This window comes from Cydia fagiglandana, chromosome 11, assembly GCF_963556715.1.
Source record: "Cydia fagiglandana chromosome 11, ilCydFagi1.1, whole genome shotgun sequence".
NCBI classification, from domain to species: Eukaryota; Metazoa; Arthropoda; class Insecta; order Lepidoptera; family Tortricidae; genus Cydia; species Cydia fagiglandana.
The window spans coordinates 14,586,850-14,605,242 of NC_085942.1; the positions used below are offsets into that span (position 1 = coordinate 14,586,850).

An 18,393-nucleotide genomic window follows, 5' to 3' on the forward strand; every position below is an offset into this window, starting at 1 on the left:
CCGTCGGTGCAACTACTTGAAATGAAGGTAAAAATTACCTATACAAGAGTCGAATAGAAAGAGAAGAATCGTGGAATGTATTAGACCCCATACATTCCACGACTCTTCTCTCTTTCCGCACAGACTCTCATGATAAAATTTTTGCAAAGAAACTTATATTGAAAATCAATTATTAAAACGACATTTAACGATACAAATAGATATACTCATTACAGAAAACAATACAAAGATTACAGAAAATAAGTTCAGATTTAGTAAAGAAAAAATGTAATGTGTTCGTTGTCAAAAAGCAATGCTTTTTACTTATTTATATCTCAAAATTATAATTTAACAAAGTAGCGGAGTAAACCTTCATGTAACATGCTTAAAAAAACTTATAATCAATTAAATAACGTTTACTATCGAGTTGATTAAGTTTGATTCCACAAAACGGAATTTATTACGTCGCGTGTAGGTTTAAACATTTATATTCAAAGGTGTTAAGTTAAATAATGAGCTTACATACAAGCAAGTTGTCTGCAATTAAGCTACTGCTTCCTACTTGTGGACAACTTTCATTTGATGACCATTTAATTTTACGAGAGAATGAGTAGTAACTGGTAACATTATCTTACCATTCGATTCAATAATACGAGTATTAACGTTGCTATTGAATGCTATGTAATAAAATTTTACAAGCTTTTACTTGACTCTTAATGCTCATAAATATGTATGTATGTATTTTATCCCATTCAAATCCATTTTGCAAACATTGCAAGCCATTTTATTAATATATACTTATGCTGCTGTTGAGCTGAAATTTTGCATACTGTTATCATTTTGGTGACCAATGACCAAACATTATTTTACCATGGAGCTTTTTGATTTATCTTCATGACAATTGTTCGATTTGCTTAAGATTATGTAGATTTTTTTGATAGGAACTAACATAGATTTATACAAATATACACGGTGGCTAAAGTTTTGGGATTATACTGAGCAAGTATTACTATGGGACCAACCCTGAAATCGCGTCCCATAGTAAAAGTTGCTCAGTACGAGTATAATCCCAAAACCTCCCTGGCAGCGGGAATGCAGTTATTTTTAGCCACCCTGTATAGGTACTTATAATATTGTATAGTTATCTTAAGATTACAAAACAAACTTTAACACTGTTAAGCACTCTGTTGCGTAATTCAGTCGTAATCAATCAATTTGAATTTACACATAGTTACGAAAAACGTAAAACAATGTGAGTACAAATGTTAGCGCGCAGGTATACGTCAACTCACGTAAGATTCGACAATTACCATACAAACGGACGGTCACTTTCTAAACACGAGATTTCACACCATTGTCTTGGTGCTAAACTTAGGTGATAGGCCATAAAAGATCGAATGCAGTAACGTATTCTCAAAGACTTGTCAACATAACTGATGAAATAAGTTTCTAACAAAGAAAGGCAGAAAGAAAACGGCGTATGTACTATGTATTATGTATAACTATGTATGATGCAATCCATTTAGTGTTATCTTATCTGTATTATATTTCTCACTTGTATCGAGTGAAACATGAAGACATCCCTTTTTTAGGGTCATTTAAACGGAAAAAGACGGAACACATAGGATTACTCATCCGTCTGTCTGTCAATCTATCACGGCTTCACGGCTAATTTGCTCTAAACATTCTGGTTATATAGAGTATTACTGTTTATCTAAATTCTTTATTCTTTATTCTTCCATAATTGCATACATGTAGTAGGTACAAAAGATATTAAATATTATATTAGGATCTTACATGCTACCCGATTCGGGTGTTGCAATATTTACACTAATTACTTATTCTAACATTATACACATAAAATATACATATTTACAACTTATACTAAATTTAACTACAACTATCCGCTACAAATTCATCGACAGAATAAAAACATTTTTCTATTAGGTACTTTTTAAGTTTCTTGATAAATATTATTATACTTTCCTCGGACTTAATATAGGCAGGGATTCTATTATATAAAGTAGCCGCAGCATAATTTGGGCTGCTTCGAAACAATTGGGTACTAGATGCTTGTATTACTAGATTAAGTTCTCTTCGGCGACTTTGAATTCGTCTGAATATGTGTGAATTTTTGCGCACGAAAGTTGCTAGTTCTAGAATGTACATGCTAGATAATGTTAGGATTTCATATTCTTTGAAATATGGCCTACAGCTGGCTGGGCACCTAATTTTAGCCAGTATACGGATGCATTTTTTTTGCATAAGAAACAGTTCATTTGCATCAGTGCTGTTCCCCCACATTATGATTCCGTAGCGCAAACAAGAATGCGCGTAGGCGTAGTAGGCTGACATAGCCGTCTTAAAACTTGTTGTTTTTCGTAAAGTATTTAATACAAAAAGAAATTTTGCCATTTTAGTTTTAATTATTGCAATATGATCTTTCCAGTTAAGACAACTGTCTAAAGTTAATCCTAATAACATACATTTATCCACTTCTTCTATTTTCTCATTATACATGGCTAACTCTATATTTAAAGGCGTTCTCTGACGAGGGTGAAATTGAATTAACTTGGTTTTGCTACTGTTTATTATGAGGTTATGGTCCAACATCCAACTGTTTATTTCATTAAGCGTATCCTCTAGTCGAGCGTTATAGTCATCTTTAGCATCAAACTTAAACAAAAGGGAAACATCATCAGCGAATAGAACGCTCGTAGTATTTATAATATTGGGTAAATCATTTACATATATAAGGAATAAAATACATCCAAGGACGCTACCCTGGGGTATAGAGCCCTGCAATTGTATACAGTCCGATAGTACTTTTGTTATTTCCTTAGTGGAATGATTATGGTGTTCTACCTGCACGTATTGAGTTCGCTGATTTAGATAAGACTTAAACCAGTCGTGCACTACGCCTCTGATTCCTATTCCGTATAGCTTCATCAACAGAATTTGGTGTGATACTCTGTCATAGGCCTTGCTGAGATCCAGTAGCAGTCCCACGGCGTTACTTTTCCCATCTATTATATTTAGGACTTCTTGTACATAATTATAAAGGGCAAGTTCGGTAGACCTGTTCTTTCTAAAGCCATATTGATTATCTTTTAGCAGGTCATTTTTTTCTAAGAATTTGTATACACGCTCAAACATTACTTTCTCGAAAACCTTTGAAAACGTCGGTAGCAGAGCAATAGGCCGATAATTATTGGGATCTGTAACATCCCCCTAAATAGTATGAGTATGTTTAGACATTAGCATTGTAAACAAGAACTCAAGCTCGATTCCGGTTGTAAATTCTGTAATGGTTTTGATACGACCTTAAAGATCGTGGATGCGAATTAAGTGAAGATCATATCAAAACCATAACAAATTGTTAAATCAGAGTCCTAGTCTTGTTTCAGTTGATAGAATATCAACTATAGAGAATCATCAATCAATTCCCGTGGCATTTAAATATAAATAAGTCGTTAAAATATGTAGGCTACGTTTACGTTCAGTGCATACTTTGACGTTTGGCGGTGACTGCCTAAAATATTATAAAACCATAAAACTTACTCTTTTTTTCACGGTATAAGTAAATTTAATGTAACTATTTAATTTAACTAATATCAAAACTTATAAACTACTATTAAAATTAAGTGTACACTAAATAAATTAAAACTAATAAAATAAATTAATAAATGTTACTCTTAAATGTTTGTGGCCTTAACCCAATTGTGGCAAAATAGATTATTAATAGCAAAAAAGTGAACAGATTGAGTCCACTGAAACCTACGCAACGCTACCGAGAGCGAAAAGTTGAAAATATGTAAGTTGCATCACCGACTTAGTCACGATTTTATCAGGTTTGCCAAGTACTTGCATTAATATGGAATTATGGCAGAGAATAAATTGACCGCAAGTGCCTTCTGACATTTTGCGTTTTACTTTGTTGCCAAATAGTGATTTTGACTGCAGTTATTGGGTATAATACTATTACACTATTACTTATTTCTTTTTTGCTGCAGTGTCTTGTTCGACTTCGAGCAGTCATATTTTTAAATCACAGCTTATTAATTTTCATTTGTCACGATATTTCCCTATTATTAGTGCCTGTTATAAGTACGGCTCCTTAGCACGCGTTGTAAAAATAAATTAGGTACCTTACTTTATAATTTTATGACAGAACTATTTAGGTAATTATTGGCTCTCATCAGTTTCGAAGTATTTTCTTCATAATACGTATCTGTATGCTATGGGGTACCTAAGTTATAGTACCAAAACAATATTATAAAACTTACCAAAACAATAACCATATGGGAGTTTCGTATATGGAATAATATATTTTTCGCTAATTTCATCACTATGGTGTCATAAGGTCATAACTAATCATCACCAAGCTGTAATGTGCCTACACATATGTTCGTATATGTGTCTTTTATTAATGGCGTTATTAATGTTATTATCTTTATTCCTGTTTCGTATCTAGACATACCACCCTAGGAATATTAAACTAGACGGTAAACAGCCTAAGTCCGTGAATACTAATATGTTTAAAACTATTTCCACGCCAGTCCTTGGAATAACATACCAAATAGTAAGTCTTACTGTTCGAGAGAGTCGAAGAAAGTTTCACAAAGTACGTCACGCATTTTGTGGACACTTCAATGTTGCAATAAGGGCAGAAACACGCTTAGTTCTGTGCGCTTTAGATAACCTTTTGAAGGTTTGTAATGACTACAATGAAATGTAATATAATGTAAATAGGTGAGTAGAGGTTAATATATGTAGAATATGTATACCTACTACAAATTAAAGGAAAACTTTATCCTATATGTTGCAACCTTTCTTTAATGTTAAGAGATTTTTTTCACATGTAGATACACATTTATTTTGTACTGTTAATGCATCTTCTTCTTCCTCGCGTTATCCCGGCATTTCGCCACGGCTCATGAGAGCCTGGGGTCTGCTTGACAACTAATCCCATGACTGACATGACTGACATGACTGACATGACTGTTAATGCATATAATAATAAAAATTAACATTAAAAATGTGTAAATGTTACAAAAGAAAATTGTATAAGAAATTGCACAAACATTTAAAAGTGAACTTTGAACCATGCAAAATAATTATTAAGTTCGAAAATGAGTAAAAATTTAAATAGTATTATGTGATCAGAGATACTGGGTCAAAGGCTATTTACCTCTTTTAGTGACACTTTCTACTCTAACAATCACCGCCAAAATCAATTAAAGCTAAGCAATACCCTTAGCCAACCAATAACAATGGGCCACTCCATAAGTTCTCCTGACAACTTTTACAGAGCGCTTAATTTGGAACAGACACTATTCGAACAATGAGATACGTCAAATACTAAATATTGAAAAGATATGGAATAGATATGTCAGTATCAAACAATAAGTGTCAAAAGTGACGTTTTTGTTGGAAGAAATGTCAATTTTGACACTTGTTTGACACTGACATATCTAATCCATATCGTTTCAATATCTAGTATTTGACGTATCTCATTGTTCGAATACGGCTGACTAACCGCGCGATTGGGGAAATGAATTAATGAGATTAACTAGATACGATATAGTAAAGATATGTGACGTTCCACGGCAAAAGGTACCTAATGGCGGTTGGCGCTTACGCTATTATTAACGCCGCTGCAATATTATTGCGGCGCTATGCGGCGTAAGCGCCAGTCGTCATATGGTACCTTTTGCCGAATCGCGCGGTAAGCCTACCATTGGTTTAAAAAGTAGGCAAGAATTTTAGAACCAGCTTCATTAACCTTGTAAGGTAGCTTAAAATGTCCAAAGATTCTTAACGATCTTAAAATTTACCGTAATACCTACAATTTTGTCGTATTTTTCTGTTACTTAAGTACTTATATAAAAGTGAGCATATTTTTTGTAAGGAAATTTGTTTTATATATTTAGATTTCTGCGTAGCTTCTATCTCAATATTATTTACTTAATGTAACGATACATTGAAAAATTATTAGCGGAAAATTTTGACCGATTGTTTTTTGTATAAAGCAGAAAGTTGCTTGGCGCATGAATGTTATAGATATACATTTGAGATGTTAATTTATCATTATAATTAATATAAATATATGTATATCGTGCTACCACGATGACGCAAGCCCGAAATAAATTATTTTGATTTCTTATAAGATTTCCATGGGAAATGAACTAAACATTTTCATAATTAGTATATTAAGTAGGTAATAGGTAACAAGTTATTCTAGTTTTTAAGGGGCTTGATTACCATCCGGCATCCGGTCATCTTTACCGTTACCATAAGGACAGGTTGTGACTTGTTGCGTATCATCGCTTAATCATTACTATTACTTCCGAAAACACATAAAACTCTCCGTTATATGACTCAAGATACTGTAAAGGATAAAGGTATACAAACCAGTTGATTTTTAATCTCTAGCCGCCCGGTACGTCAAACCTTGCCAAGCAAAATTACATTTTATTTTTTCAATACAATGTTCAAATTAGAATGAAACAGGAGACCTTTTTATAGGTCTCTGGGCGGCTAGAGGTTAACATGTACCTACTTACCTAGTTAAACTCAACTAAACAGTAGAAGAGCCTATACCTTACCACGACTGCCTTAGCAAGTTAGCACTAATATGCGAGTACGAGCGAGATGCATAGAAAGTAAGTTAGGCACACCATACGCTATTTATGTCAGTGTCATACTGGTGGTAGCCGTACAGATGTGCAGGAGTCGAAAAGTTAAAAAAAAATGCTTTCGGAAATTTCAGGAATATTTAACACGAAACAAAGGATCTTTCCTTATGGAAATTGAATATTTTGATTCCCTTACAAAATATGAGAAATTTCCAAAAAAATTCCATGTGGAAATTCCGCTGTTTTGGTAACTTTGAGTTTATATCGAACAATTGCAGGTTTATGGTTAATTTTCAGCAATATAATATTAAAAATATTTCGAGGCTGATCTCATATTTTGTGGAGTCACCAATTGTTAAAAACAATTGTTGCGTTAGCTATGTCTTACTTAACACAGGTATTGTTTTCAAAAGCACTTGTTAACTAGCACTTTAAAGCTGTAATTAAAAACAGCTGTCTGAAAGCGAATCTCAATAAAGTGGTAAAACGCTTCCTATTAATGGCTTAATAGCTACCTATCGAACCAATTATTTAACGAAAACGATACTAGTTAATACCGTAATTAAGTGAGCTGTATTATGACTTTGGTAATTGTTGAGATGTTATCAAAATGGGCTGTACTTAACGAATAGGTACCTACTTAGATACCTTATGGCTCAAACAGATTACTGTGTTACGTCTCTCCTGTAGACATACACAAGAGTTAAGGGTTATAAAGGTTAATTTTCTTACTTAACCCTTATCCACAGAAAAATGTACTGTACTGTAGAAAAATGTACAGTTCGCGCGAACACACTAGTTTTCTCTCCTGTGGGCAATAGTTAACAGCTTGTGGGCATGTAAGTAATGATTTTATCATAGTTCTCTAAATAAAAGGAGGGCCTTTTTACGTGGATAAGGGTTAAATAAGAAAATTTGTCTTATAGCCCTTAACTCTTGTGTATGTCTACAGGAGAGACGTAACACAGTAATCTGTTTGGCCCTTATATTACCTGAGTTACAAGAAACGATAGTGATTCCATGTGTTTATAATTTAGTCGATGTAGTGACATTGATTCAGTACCTATTAAGGCACAGTATACCTACTACTTATTGCCAACGCAAAATTTCTTTGAGGAAAATAATAAATGTGATAGGTTACGGAGGTTTATGTCAGCAACATTGGTCAGCAAATTATAAGTTAAATGTTCATGCATTTTTCTGAATTCATAAGACAGTACATAATTATGTATACAGTTGCCTAAAAAATTACTGCATTCCCGTTGCCAGGGAGGTTTTGGGATTATACTGAGCAACTAATCTTTTGCTATGGGACTAACCCCGCAATCGCGAAAAACATTTGGCTGTTTCATACATTTTGGCTGGTTCATTTTCTATGGGAGGGTTGGTCCCACAGTAAAAGTTGCTCGGTACCTGTACCTACCCAAAACCTCCCTGGCAACGGGAATGCAGTTATTTTTTAACCACCACATACACTAGCGGTTATTTTCAAATAGAGTTAGTTTAACATTAACAAAGGTGTCGAACACCAAAACTTGATTAAAAAAGTCAGTCACGCATTACCAGTGTCGAAACCGTATTAAAAAGAAATATCTGTAGTGTTGTCGTGACACGGTTAGTGAAAAAATCTATATTTGGAGGCGATTGCAGTATTTAACCAATGGCGGCGGTGAATGCGGCGAGGCTGCGCCGGCGCCGAGGCCGAGGTCCGCGGGTAGGCGAGCACGCAAGTGCGACCGATACTCTATATGTAACATTATATTGCAATTTTGAAAAGTAGGTGTGAATTATCGTCCTACTTACATATATCTGACTGTTGAACACAGGCGTCCTCCAGAGCGAGTTGAGAATGAGGAACCCATATACATATCCTAATCCCAATAATGCATGGTTAAGATCAGATGTCGAGTAGCGTACTAGCGTACCTACCTGTAGGTACGTGACCGGTTTAATTGTTATGAATGGTGTGGCGGTCGATGTATGCTCCACATAGGGTCATCTGAAATTTGGCATCCAGTATCGACACGACATTAAACTACCCACATACGTCATGGTTTTTTTCTAAAATTAACTAACTAGGGAAAAAAGGGAAATATGCTAGACTGATATTCAGAATACTTAAAGGATATAACCAAACGGAGTAGCCATCAACAGGCGTTCCCCTCTGTCGAAAATAGGCGGCCAATGGTCATACACATTGTATAGACTGACGTTTATCTGACATGGCTATTTTTACGTTAGGTACGTATACATTTAACGTGCCCCTCCCCCGCAAAAATACCCCGGCAGACTATTATGTACCGAAAATTACAGACATGGCGTCTCCTTTTTGTTATATCCTCGAAGTCATAATATGTAAATGAAATATCAACCCTTCACTATCAAAAAAATTTAGTATGCACTTGTGTGTTCGACAGTACTCCACTAAACGGATTTTCTCAGTTCACGACTACCCAGGTCCGTCTTGTCTCGACCGAAACCTTGAGACTAACCTAGCCTGTATTGATTTATGTATACAAATCACTTGTATATTATTGCAACGGTAATTTTAACCGTGACTTCCTCCGATTACCTAACTCGAGTGTAACGTGAGAATGAATTGGTAATTAGTGTTGAAATAAAGAAATACGTGTGATAGTATCTTTCGCAAGTCTTTCATTGATAACATTAATAAAGATATTCAAGTAAGTACTCTTTTTAGCGTTCCGTAGTCAACTAGACCCTTATACATAGTTCCCGTTAGTGATAGAAATATTATTTATTTTTAGGATAATATGAATAAGTACCTAAACATCGTGAAACCCTACGATTTTGTGTTCAATTGTATTTATTCGTTATGTATAGCCACTAATGACGTTATTCATAAACGCGCCCTGAATTAGCTATGAATCGTTTGCCTTTATCTGTCATTTTGACTTATGTATTTGTAAGAAAGGGATAAAATACTGGACTAATTCCGGCCCGTAAAGTTTTATGAATAAGGGGGGTAAGCCTCTAGGCTTATTCAAAACAGCAATTTCTTGTTACGGAAAACATTTATGGTTGAAATAATGTCATTGTTGATAGCTGACGGACCATATCCATAACCGTTTTATAACAAGAAATAACTATCTGAATAGGCCTCCTATTTACTTTCATAGAAGCAGTCTATTGCTTAAGATTAATTTAAAAGTAAATTTCCACACCTTTCCATGGTTCCGATATTTCTTCATGTACTAAAGTACAAAGGACCATACATGTTACAAGTAAGTGCACAAGGTGACAGCCATGTCTTTGTTCGGAGTATGCCCTTATCGTAGGAGGGAGTGGGCCTCCTTGGATTGCGATCGAAATCTGATTCCGAAACATCGCGATAAAACTTCAATCAAACCTTTAACAGTAACGCTTAACACAGTATAACTTAAGTATATAAAGCGGGCCACAGACCATCAGTTTTAACTGCACAGTTTTAACTGTTCAGTCAAACTGTTCAGTTTTAACGTACGTGTGTAGGCAAATTTTTCAACTGCACAGTTCAAAGATTTGCCTACACACGTAAGTTTTAACTGAACAGTTTGACTGAACAGTTAAAACTGTGCAGTTAAAACTGATGGTCTGTGGCCCGCTTTACGTTCGATTTGGCCTCTGCCACTGGAGGGCTTGAACACGTATTCTCTCGTATTTCATATTATAGCGAATGAGAATAATGAGATACCTAAATACTCTTTTAAATCCGAAATCACTTACGGTGCTTGTGGCCATAATATTTCAAGTTAAGTCCTTTGTGGCAAAAACGGAACCATTCAATTAAAATTATATTATTTACCAAAAAGGTTTAGGACTAACCGAGTTCAATATTCATGCTTGTTACTTGTTCAAATAAACGTTGCGAAAATGCCATCTTTTCATTAAAATAGATAATGAATTGTGCATATGAAATAAGCACCTATATATTTGCAAATGGCAAATAGACGAGTGGTCTTAGACGATAAAACGTAATTGCTTTTAATTAATTAACTATTCCAATGTGACAGGCAACAATAAAAATAAATTTAGGTAGGTACCGTCTTTAAGAGGCTCCGTGAAATCCATGCAGGGATAGGTATTACTTAAAAGCACTTGTTTTATTTTAATTACAGAAATTAATAAGGTAAACGGTCCACGTAATTAAAAAAGTCATTTCGCACACCTTAATTGGTTTCTATTTAAGAAAAACAAAATACATAAATTTTCCTGCTTAAAATAAAATGCTTGCGATTAAAAATGTCGAAGGAAAATAAACTTCTTTTTTAATTTATATTAGGTACGACATATCATTTATCACAAAACTCCGACATGCCATTTATTACATAGATTGTTGGGCATTTATTAAGCTGTTATTAAAAATACTTGTCATGCGAGTGAGTGGAAGGACCTTCGACCAAAGTCTACGGATAAAAAAACATCGCAAACACGAATCGTTAAAAATCTAGACACTATTTTAAGCGACTTTTAAACATAATTATGACGCGAGATTATTATGTAAATAAAGACTAATAAATGTAAAAGACTGCCAATCCCTTATAAAGTCGCGTTACTCGTCTCATTCATATTACCTCCGTTTAATCAAACTAACTCATAACATTATCTTGTTTAGCAGAAGTAAAAATGCCTTACAATAAATATCGCAACTACCTCATTAATGTCACGTCACACCAATAGCAATGACGAGAACGCACCTTCGTATAAGTAACCATTCTTTATTATGTGCAGGTCTTTAGGAAGGTAAATAAAGTAAGATCCGGTAGAAACTCAACACTATACGCTGGAATCGAATTTCTTGTATCACTCGACATAATATCGTGGAACAATGGCGCAGAAGACGGAAACAGAAAACTGTTCCTAGGAAATGCGTGGGACACACGGCTGGGGAGGACGTCCAGCCTTTCGTCTCTGTCGCTTGGTAAGAGATCAATAGGGGTGATGACACATATTAAAATTTGTAACAAAATCTAGTAAAGTAGTAATGTGGATATTAAAATAAAATAGGGAAATAATACAAAAATACAGAACCTGAAAGTTCCAACTTTAAAAAATTTTTTCACTTCCATAAAGGAAATAAGTAAGGATACCATTCGATTCCTTACATTATATCCAAAAATATTGTATAGTAACTATATACATAAACGCAATATTTCACTGAAAAAATGCAATTTTCTTGTTTTTTCCATACTTCAAGATGGACTTTCAGTGACCTAGACCAAACCTAGACGTCACCTTCATTTATCGTTTTGTTAGGGGCGTTTCGCGAGTGAAGTACGAATGTCGGACTTTGACTATCATTTCTGACTTTCGTATTGCTTTAATGTAACATTTGATTTTATCCTAAAACATACCTGATCGATTGATACCATAAATGAAAATGTGTCATCAAGCCTACTATAAGAGTAACATAAGCAAATTGAATTCTTGAAACTTACACAAGTCTGTATTGTCGTCGATCGTCATTCATATGAGAATGTTCTAGCGAAACTGATGATAAATTATAATACCTAGGTATCTGTAAAAAACCTGATTCACAAAAGAGCTGTTTTAAAAATCTGCAAGATTCAAGTTGGTGCGAAAACATTATAGTTTTTATGGATAATGCCGTTTGCCAGAAACTGATGGTCAGTAGGTATCTAATAATAATATAAATACCGCAACCTGCTGACATTTGATTTGCATCTGACGAACTCAGTGACTCATATTCAAGCCAAAACCATAAAAAGAATTAAAATGTTGTTGCTGAAGCAAGAATGATGTTATCATTTATAAGTTTATTTACCAGAAACATTAAATGATTAACATTGAAGTAGAGACATTTATGTTTGAGCTATTAGCTGGGCAAACCTGCAATCCTGCATATTAAATTTGTAGGGGAGCCAAGCTAATAGTTTTGCTGACTGTACCTACCAATTTAAGTTAATAGTCTTGTTTCATGGAAAAAACAAAAAAGTGCGTAATGATTTTTATTTCATTATTATTTATAGTTTAAAAATATTTTCTAGCAAACCAAGCAATTTGGGGCAAATTTTCTATTTATAGTTTATAGTTTATTTTTAATTTTAGTTTGTATTTTCTATTTTAAATACAGGAATCTCAAAAATAGAGACACCGCGGTGCGCTCGGCCAAGTTCGACGAAAAGGGCATGCTATTGCAGTGTGTACTTTTACACGTTCCAGCCTATTTTTTGATCCTGTTTATTTTTATTTCAATTATGTTATGCTTTTCGTTGTTGTTTGTTGATTAAATAATCTATCAAAGCATTTCCTAAAATACCCGAAAGGCAGCCAAGACTAATCGGGAAACTATTATCAACGCGACTCACACTGAAAGCAAGTTGAGCGCATAGTAGATAACCTAATTATGTATTGAATACTGTAATATATTGAAAATGAAGATTTTTAGCAATAAAGAAGGCAATAAATATACAAGCAAAAATCTATACAACCTAACAACGAAACTAGTTGGACATTAGACCAAAAACCTTGCAACTAAATAGCACTAAACAAATATACAAAATGTCACGTCCAAATACGTTCATTAGTCTGCCAATTTATTTTGGCGAACATGTCGCAAGTTTGACAGTCTCCTCTCGGCTGTGTCGGTGCATTGTTTCTATGCGAAACATTACCTTGGCTCACGTGCAAGAAACAGTTCAGAGTCTGACATTTCCAATAACTTAGAAGAGTCACAAAGAGTGTTCTTGAACTTTTAAAGCGCCATAAAGGTCACTGATAATTTTATCTTGTCATTAAATCCGCTAGGCGCTTTTACGAACGTTGTTATCCTTTATTTTATATGCGGCCAATAAATGCATGACATTGGAAAAAAGTAAATAGGTACTTATCCTTAATTTGAATATATTTTATGCGTAACTGAAGGTATGATTGCTAAGTCGTGATTTTTAATAGCTGAATCAAAGACAATTTGTTTAATTACCGGTCTTTTGTTTTGCGTATGTCATAATGGCTTTAACACAAAAGTTGAAGGGAATCGTCTGCGAAACTGAATTGAGAATTTTAAATAATTTAAGAATGTTCTTATATGTCACGACTTCACGGCAGAATATCACAAAAACAACAAACAGATTAGAAACATGATTCGAGAATTAAAACGGTCAGAAACTCTGAAAAGGACATCATCAGCTCATCACAAAAAAGTACGACATGCACTTTAAGCTTTATTTTACTGTACACGCACATGTGTGTTATTAGGTTATTCTATCTGTTATTTAGATATCAAATCTGTAAGTTGATGCCAATTCTAAAGTGTTTTTTGTCGACCTTGTCGTATATTTAAAATATTATCACAATGGTATGACACGATCAGGTCAGTAGACCATATTTGCAGAGTCATAAGAGCTTATTTTATGTGTTTTGCTGCGTGAGATTGCAGACGTACATAAAAGAACATAGACCGCCTACTTTGCCCTTTTTTGAACCGCTGTGCAACATTAAAGAATATTTATATAATCATAAAATTTTATTTTCAAAGAAACAACCAGATATTGTAATATTCATAAATAGCAAAGGCACATAGGCGATATGAAAAAGGTTAAAGTTAAAGCTTGTTATCAAGTAAGGGGAACTTTTACAACCGATTGTTTGCATTTTCATAATTCTTCAAGCTCTCCTAGCGATAAGGTTTACAATGTATTTTCGTTGGTAGCGCGAGTGTGGGCGAGTCAAGTTTTTAAATAGCCAGTATAAAGTGAACTGTACATTCACACGTCCTAAGTGTACTCGGAGAGGGCACTTATTGGGTACTGAGCTTCGACTAAGCGAGATTGGAAAGTGATTGTAACGACAGCTCTGATAACACTGCTGTAAACATTCCAGTGAAGTTTTTTAGAGTAAGTACACCGATGAACTAGTTTTATTATCTAGGGCGGGAACTCACATAATTTATTTTGTATGTATGTGTTAATTTTGATATTTCTCATTAATTCAAAATTTAAGCGGAAGCAAAAGAACGTAAACAATGTCCGAAGGTACTAACAACTAAATATGGTATTTGGATAGTTCGTTTTCGATAGTTCGTTCTGTGCAGCTGCGGAAATGCTACAAATGGAATGTTACCATTAATAATGTTAAATATACGTACTTATAAGTGAAAGGACATACCCGTTAATACATATATTATCTACTTATTGTGTAGTTAAAGCCTTCCGCGAAATAGTCAGATATTTATAGGGCATAGCTAATTTAGTGAACTGATATTTAGTTTTGTGTTTTATTCTGAAATTTAATGAATGAGTGTTTGTTTATTTAAGTGAGCAGTGTGCAGTCTTCTGGTGCTCGAAGCGTGCCTCTATTTTGGTAGAATTAAATATTTTTAAGTAGATTCAGTTACAAGTGAAGGCCAAGGCACTGGATGCAAAGTAAAGCCGTCTCCACAGATAACAAACATCAAACCATTATACCAGCAGATTCTTCAACAAAATTCTTCGTCCACCTTGCTAAAGCTCACCATACGCTACGCTACGTCTGTAATAGTCTGTATACTTGGTCGTCAATCAAGAAACTAGTGACTACTACCTTCGTTCTTCATTCTCGCAAGAAAACAGGGAATATACATAGACTCAATAACTACGGGTGAATGCTACGGCGGTAGTCGACCTACATTGACAACGCACCTCGGGACTGTTTGTGTCATAGTCTTGAGAAAGAGAGACAACAAATCAATTAATCAGAACCAGAAGAAAATCGAATCTACAGCAGTAGTAATACGGAATCCCCAGTACTTCACAAGAAGAAACACTAAGGCGAGAGCGCAGCTAATGATTTGATTTACTATCCAAGATAAGGTAATAACGACGGGGCTATCCAGGTTTCTACAAAGGAGGGGAAAAGGGGAGGGTCATAATGCAGTCACACATCCTCACACCTAATATTTATTACACACCAAGTATAGTATCTATCTACCCCATGCTGACTTTACGATGCCTTGTATTCGGGTCGGCTGAAAATCTCCCGTCTCTCCTACTATCCTGACTGCAAACTCTACACTCCTGTCCTATCTACTGGGTGCTCCGGTGTCTCGGGCAGGCTGCGGGCGCCTACGGAGGGGTGGCAGGGGTTGTTGCGTAATAAGCTGGTTTGCGCGCGTACTTTGTTTGATTTCGCGTTTGAGGCTTAGCCGGTGTGAGGTGACGCTGACACCTCCACTGACTCGATGCCGCTTAGGTTGAATCAGCAGAGTCATGCGAGCTTACAGGACTATTTGCCTCAACTTCGCCTACCCCCTGTAGTCTCCTCTTCCTAGTCCTTGCTGCAGGATCTGCTGGCTGGAGTTGCCCCTAGTATCAGTATCAGTATCAGTTCGTTTTCGATAGTTCGTTCTTTTCACTTTTAATGTGCCATTCTGCGTGCCAGTATGATCATGCAGGAGAAAATGCATTGAAACGACTTCTTTTTTGTATCAACTGTCGGGTTTTGTATTAAATAGTATTTTGCCTTCTTTTTACTATAGCGAGACGGCGAGATAAAAGTTAGACTTAATGAGAAATTGCTATTACAATGATGTCGCCACAGAGCGTTGCGCAGTTTTGCACAATGCGGTCCACCGAAAATACCTCATTCTGTCTCGGTTTCTTTTAGGCGATTAATAAAATGTCTTGTAATAATAATTTATCGTTGTCTTAAAGTATGTCAGCTTATTGAAAAAAGATCAATCCGGGCGTTAAGCCAGTATTAAACCATATAGGTATTTCTTAACAACAAATATATAGTCAGTTTGTTGCTAAGCCAATTCTGACATATAAAGTGATCCATGTGACTACTAACGCAAATCCTCGAAGACTTTAATGCCCGCTTACCATCAAGCAGCTGTACGCTTATTTGCCACTACAGTGGAATAACAAATAGCTTTCTCGTTACAGACAAAACTATGAAGCATCAAGTTGTTAAAGAAACTAATTTTCTATGCCTTCAAGTTATTGCGCCGTCATCGTCACCCACGTACATTTCTTGTCAATCAGGCAACTAGGTAAGAGTGCCACTTTTTGGATTCCTCGACAGCTTGTATCGCGTTTGTAGGTTATGTTATATTTGAATTTCTCTGCGTGGCTTAGTTTAAACAAAACATGAACTTGTAAAACATTCAAGCATTATTTATTTACGGTGCTAGTTCACACTTCTATATCTGTCATAGTCCCTTCAACTCAACAGAGTTTATCTTTACTCAACCTTTTGGACACCTTATCTAAGATAAATGTTGATCGTAGGTATACCTATGACCGCAATGTAAAAATAGTTACAAAAACCATTGAATGTTTTGACATGTGATGGACTAAGAATGAAAAGCTTTCAAGGAGCAGAGAATAGTTATATATAAACGATATCACATATCAAGAAATAAAACTATTATAACATTAAGGATGATAATGGCTGAACCTTCACACATTTGCATTGTAAATAAGTAATATTTATAGCCATAAAAACATCCACGGTGGGTTCCCTAATGGCTAATATAATCTTACAGAAATCCCAGTCCTGCCTAGCCTAATGGCTAAAGCTAACGAGTTTATATCGAGTAAATTTGTCTAATGCGTATTTAAGCTAAAATTTATTGAAGTACCGTGGAAAATCACGATTTCCTCGCAAAAAGATACATGCATTTGGTGGTTAAGTCATCGCGACGATGGTCATTAAACTAACAAAACAACTAAAAAGATTCAATTTACACATCAGAGACGAGACATGTACACATAATACAGAGTAGACAAACATAATACGTGTAATACTTGTATACACCATACTTACTAAATGTGACGGTCAATAGACATGCACATGCACACTGTTATGTATTATATGTATATCAATCAATGTGCAAGTGTAGAAATCTCCTGCTCTAAATTATTGTTTTTAGTAGAATTTTTTTAATACAATAAGGAAAAATATAGGGAACAGAAAAAAAAGGCTGGAAAAATGTCGTTGTCAGAAAATGCTTAGCGGAAATCCTGTTATAATTTTTTTTTCAGAAAACTTTATCACTGCACTTAAAAAACCATCAACTAAATAAAAACGTTCGCCACTCGTTGCGAATTTCCTATTTTTCGCATTTGTATCATAAATAACGTTAAGTAGGTACTAACTTATTTCCTTGCAAAACATCTACACTTGTGGTTGCATTGCAACTTTTTTGAATTGTCAGAATCCATCCGAAAGGTCAGGTGGGTCAGAGCCGTTATCATTGAAGTCATCGATATTTTAATGTTCGCTGGTGCCTGGTACTTGACCATTGATTTCATGACGAACCAGACGACTCAGATGAATGCGCTTTTTAGGGTTCCACCACACAACTTGAACTCATTAACTGTTTTTCAGTCCTTTCCATGATAAAGTCGCGACCTAGTAAGCATGAAACAAATTCGCGACCCCCATAGCCCCCTGCCCTCTGCTGTTTAAAGTTTTAGAAGTGCCACGGGATCAAGCCATTTTCTACAACACAAATATTTTTACTTTAACCTAACCAAGACAATAATAGTAAGTACTTTTTACACGTGTTACCTTAGAACTCTCGCTACACACTTGGCCCCTGTTTTACTGGAGCTACTTAATTCCAAGCACACTCCCACAACCCTGCCTCCATAAGGATGTAACGTCATAGTGCATTCAAGTTCGTATAGTACTTGTTGTCAATTGTTTGTGTAAACCCAGGCCAGATGAGTCAGAGACCTTTTCACCCAGCATTGTTCGGAAACCAGTTCTCAAACTGTTTTCTTGGATTTTCGTTTAAAACGCTTCTAAATATTCATTAGCTAGACATTAA

General features: G+C 35.1%; 2 protein-coding genes across 2 annotated transcripts in view; both read right to left on the bottom strand.

Moving 5' to 3' along the window:
* Positions 1–18,393, bottom strand: part of LOC134669079 (uncharacterized) — a 231,814-nt gene that overhangs the window by 212,422 nt on the left and 999 nt on the right. The window lies entirely within an intron of this gene.
* LOC134669094 (uncharacterized) overlaps positions 1–18,393 on the bottom strand; it is a 272,403-nt gene that overhangs the window by 97,496 nt on the left and 156,514 nt on the right. The window lies entirely within an intron of this gene.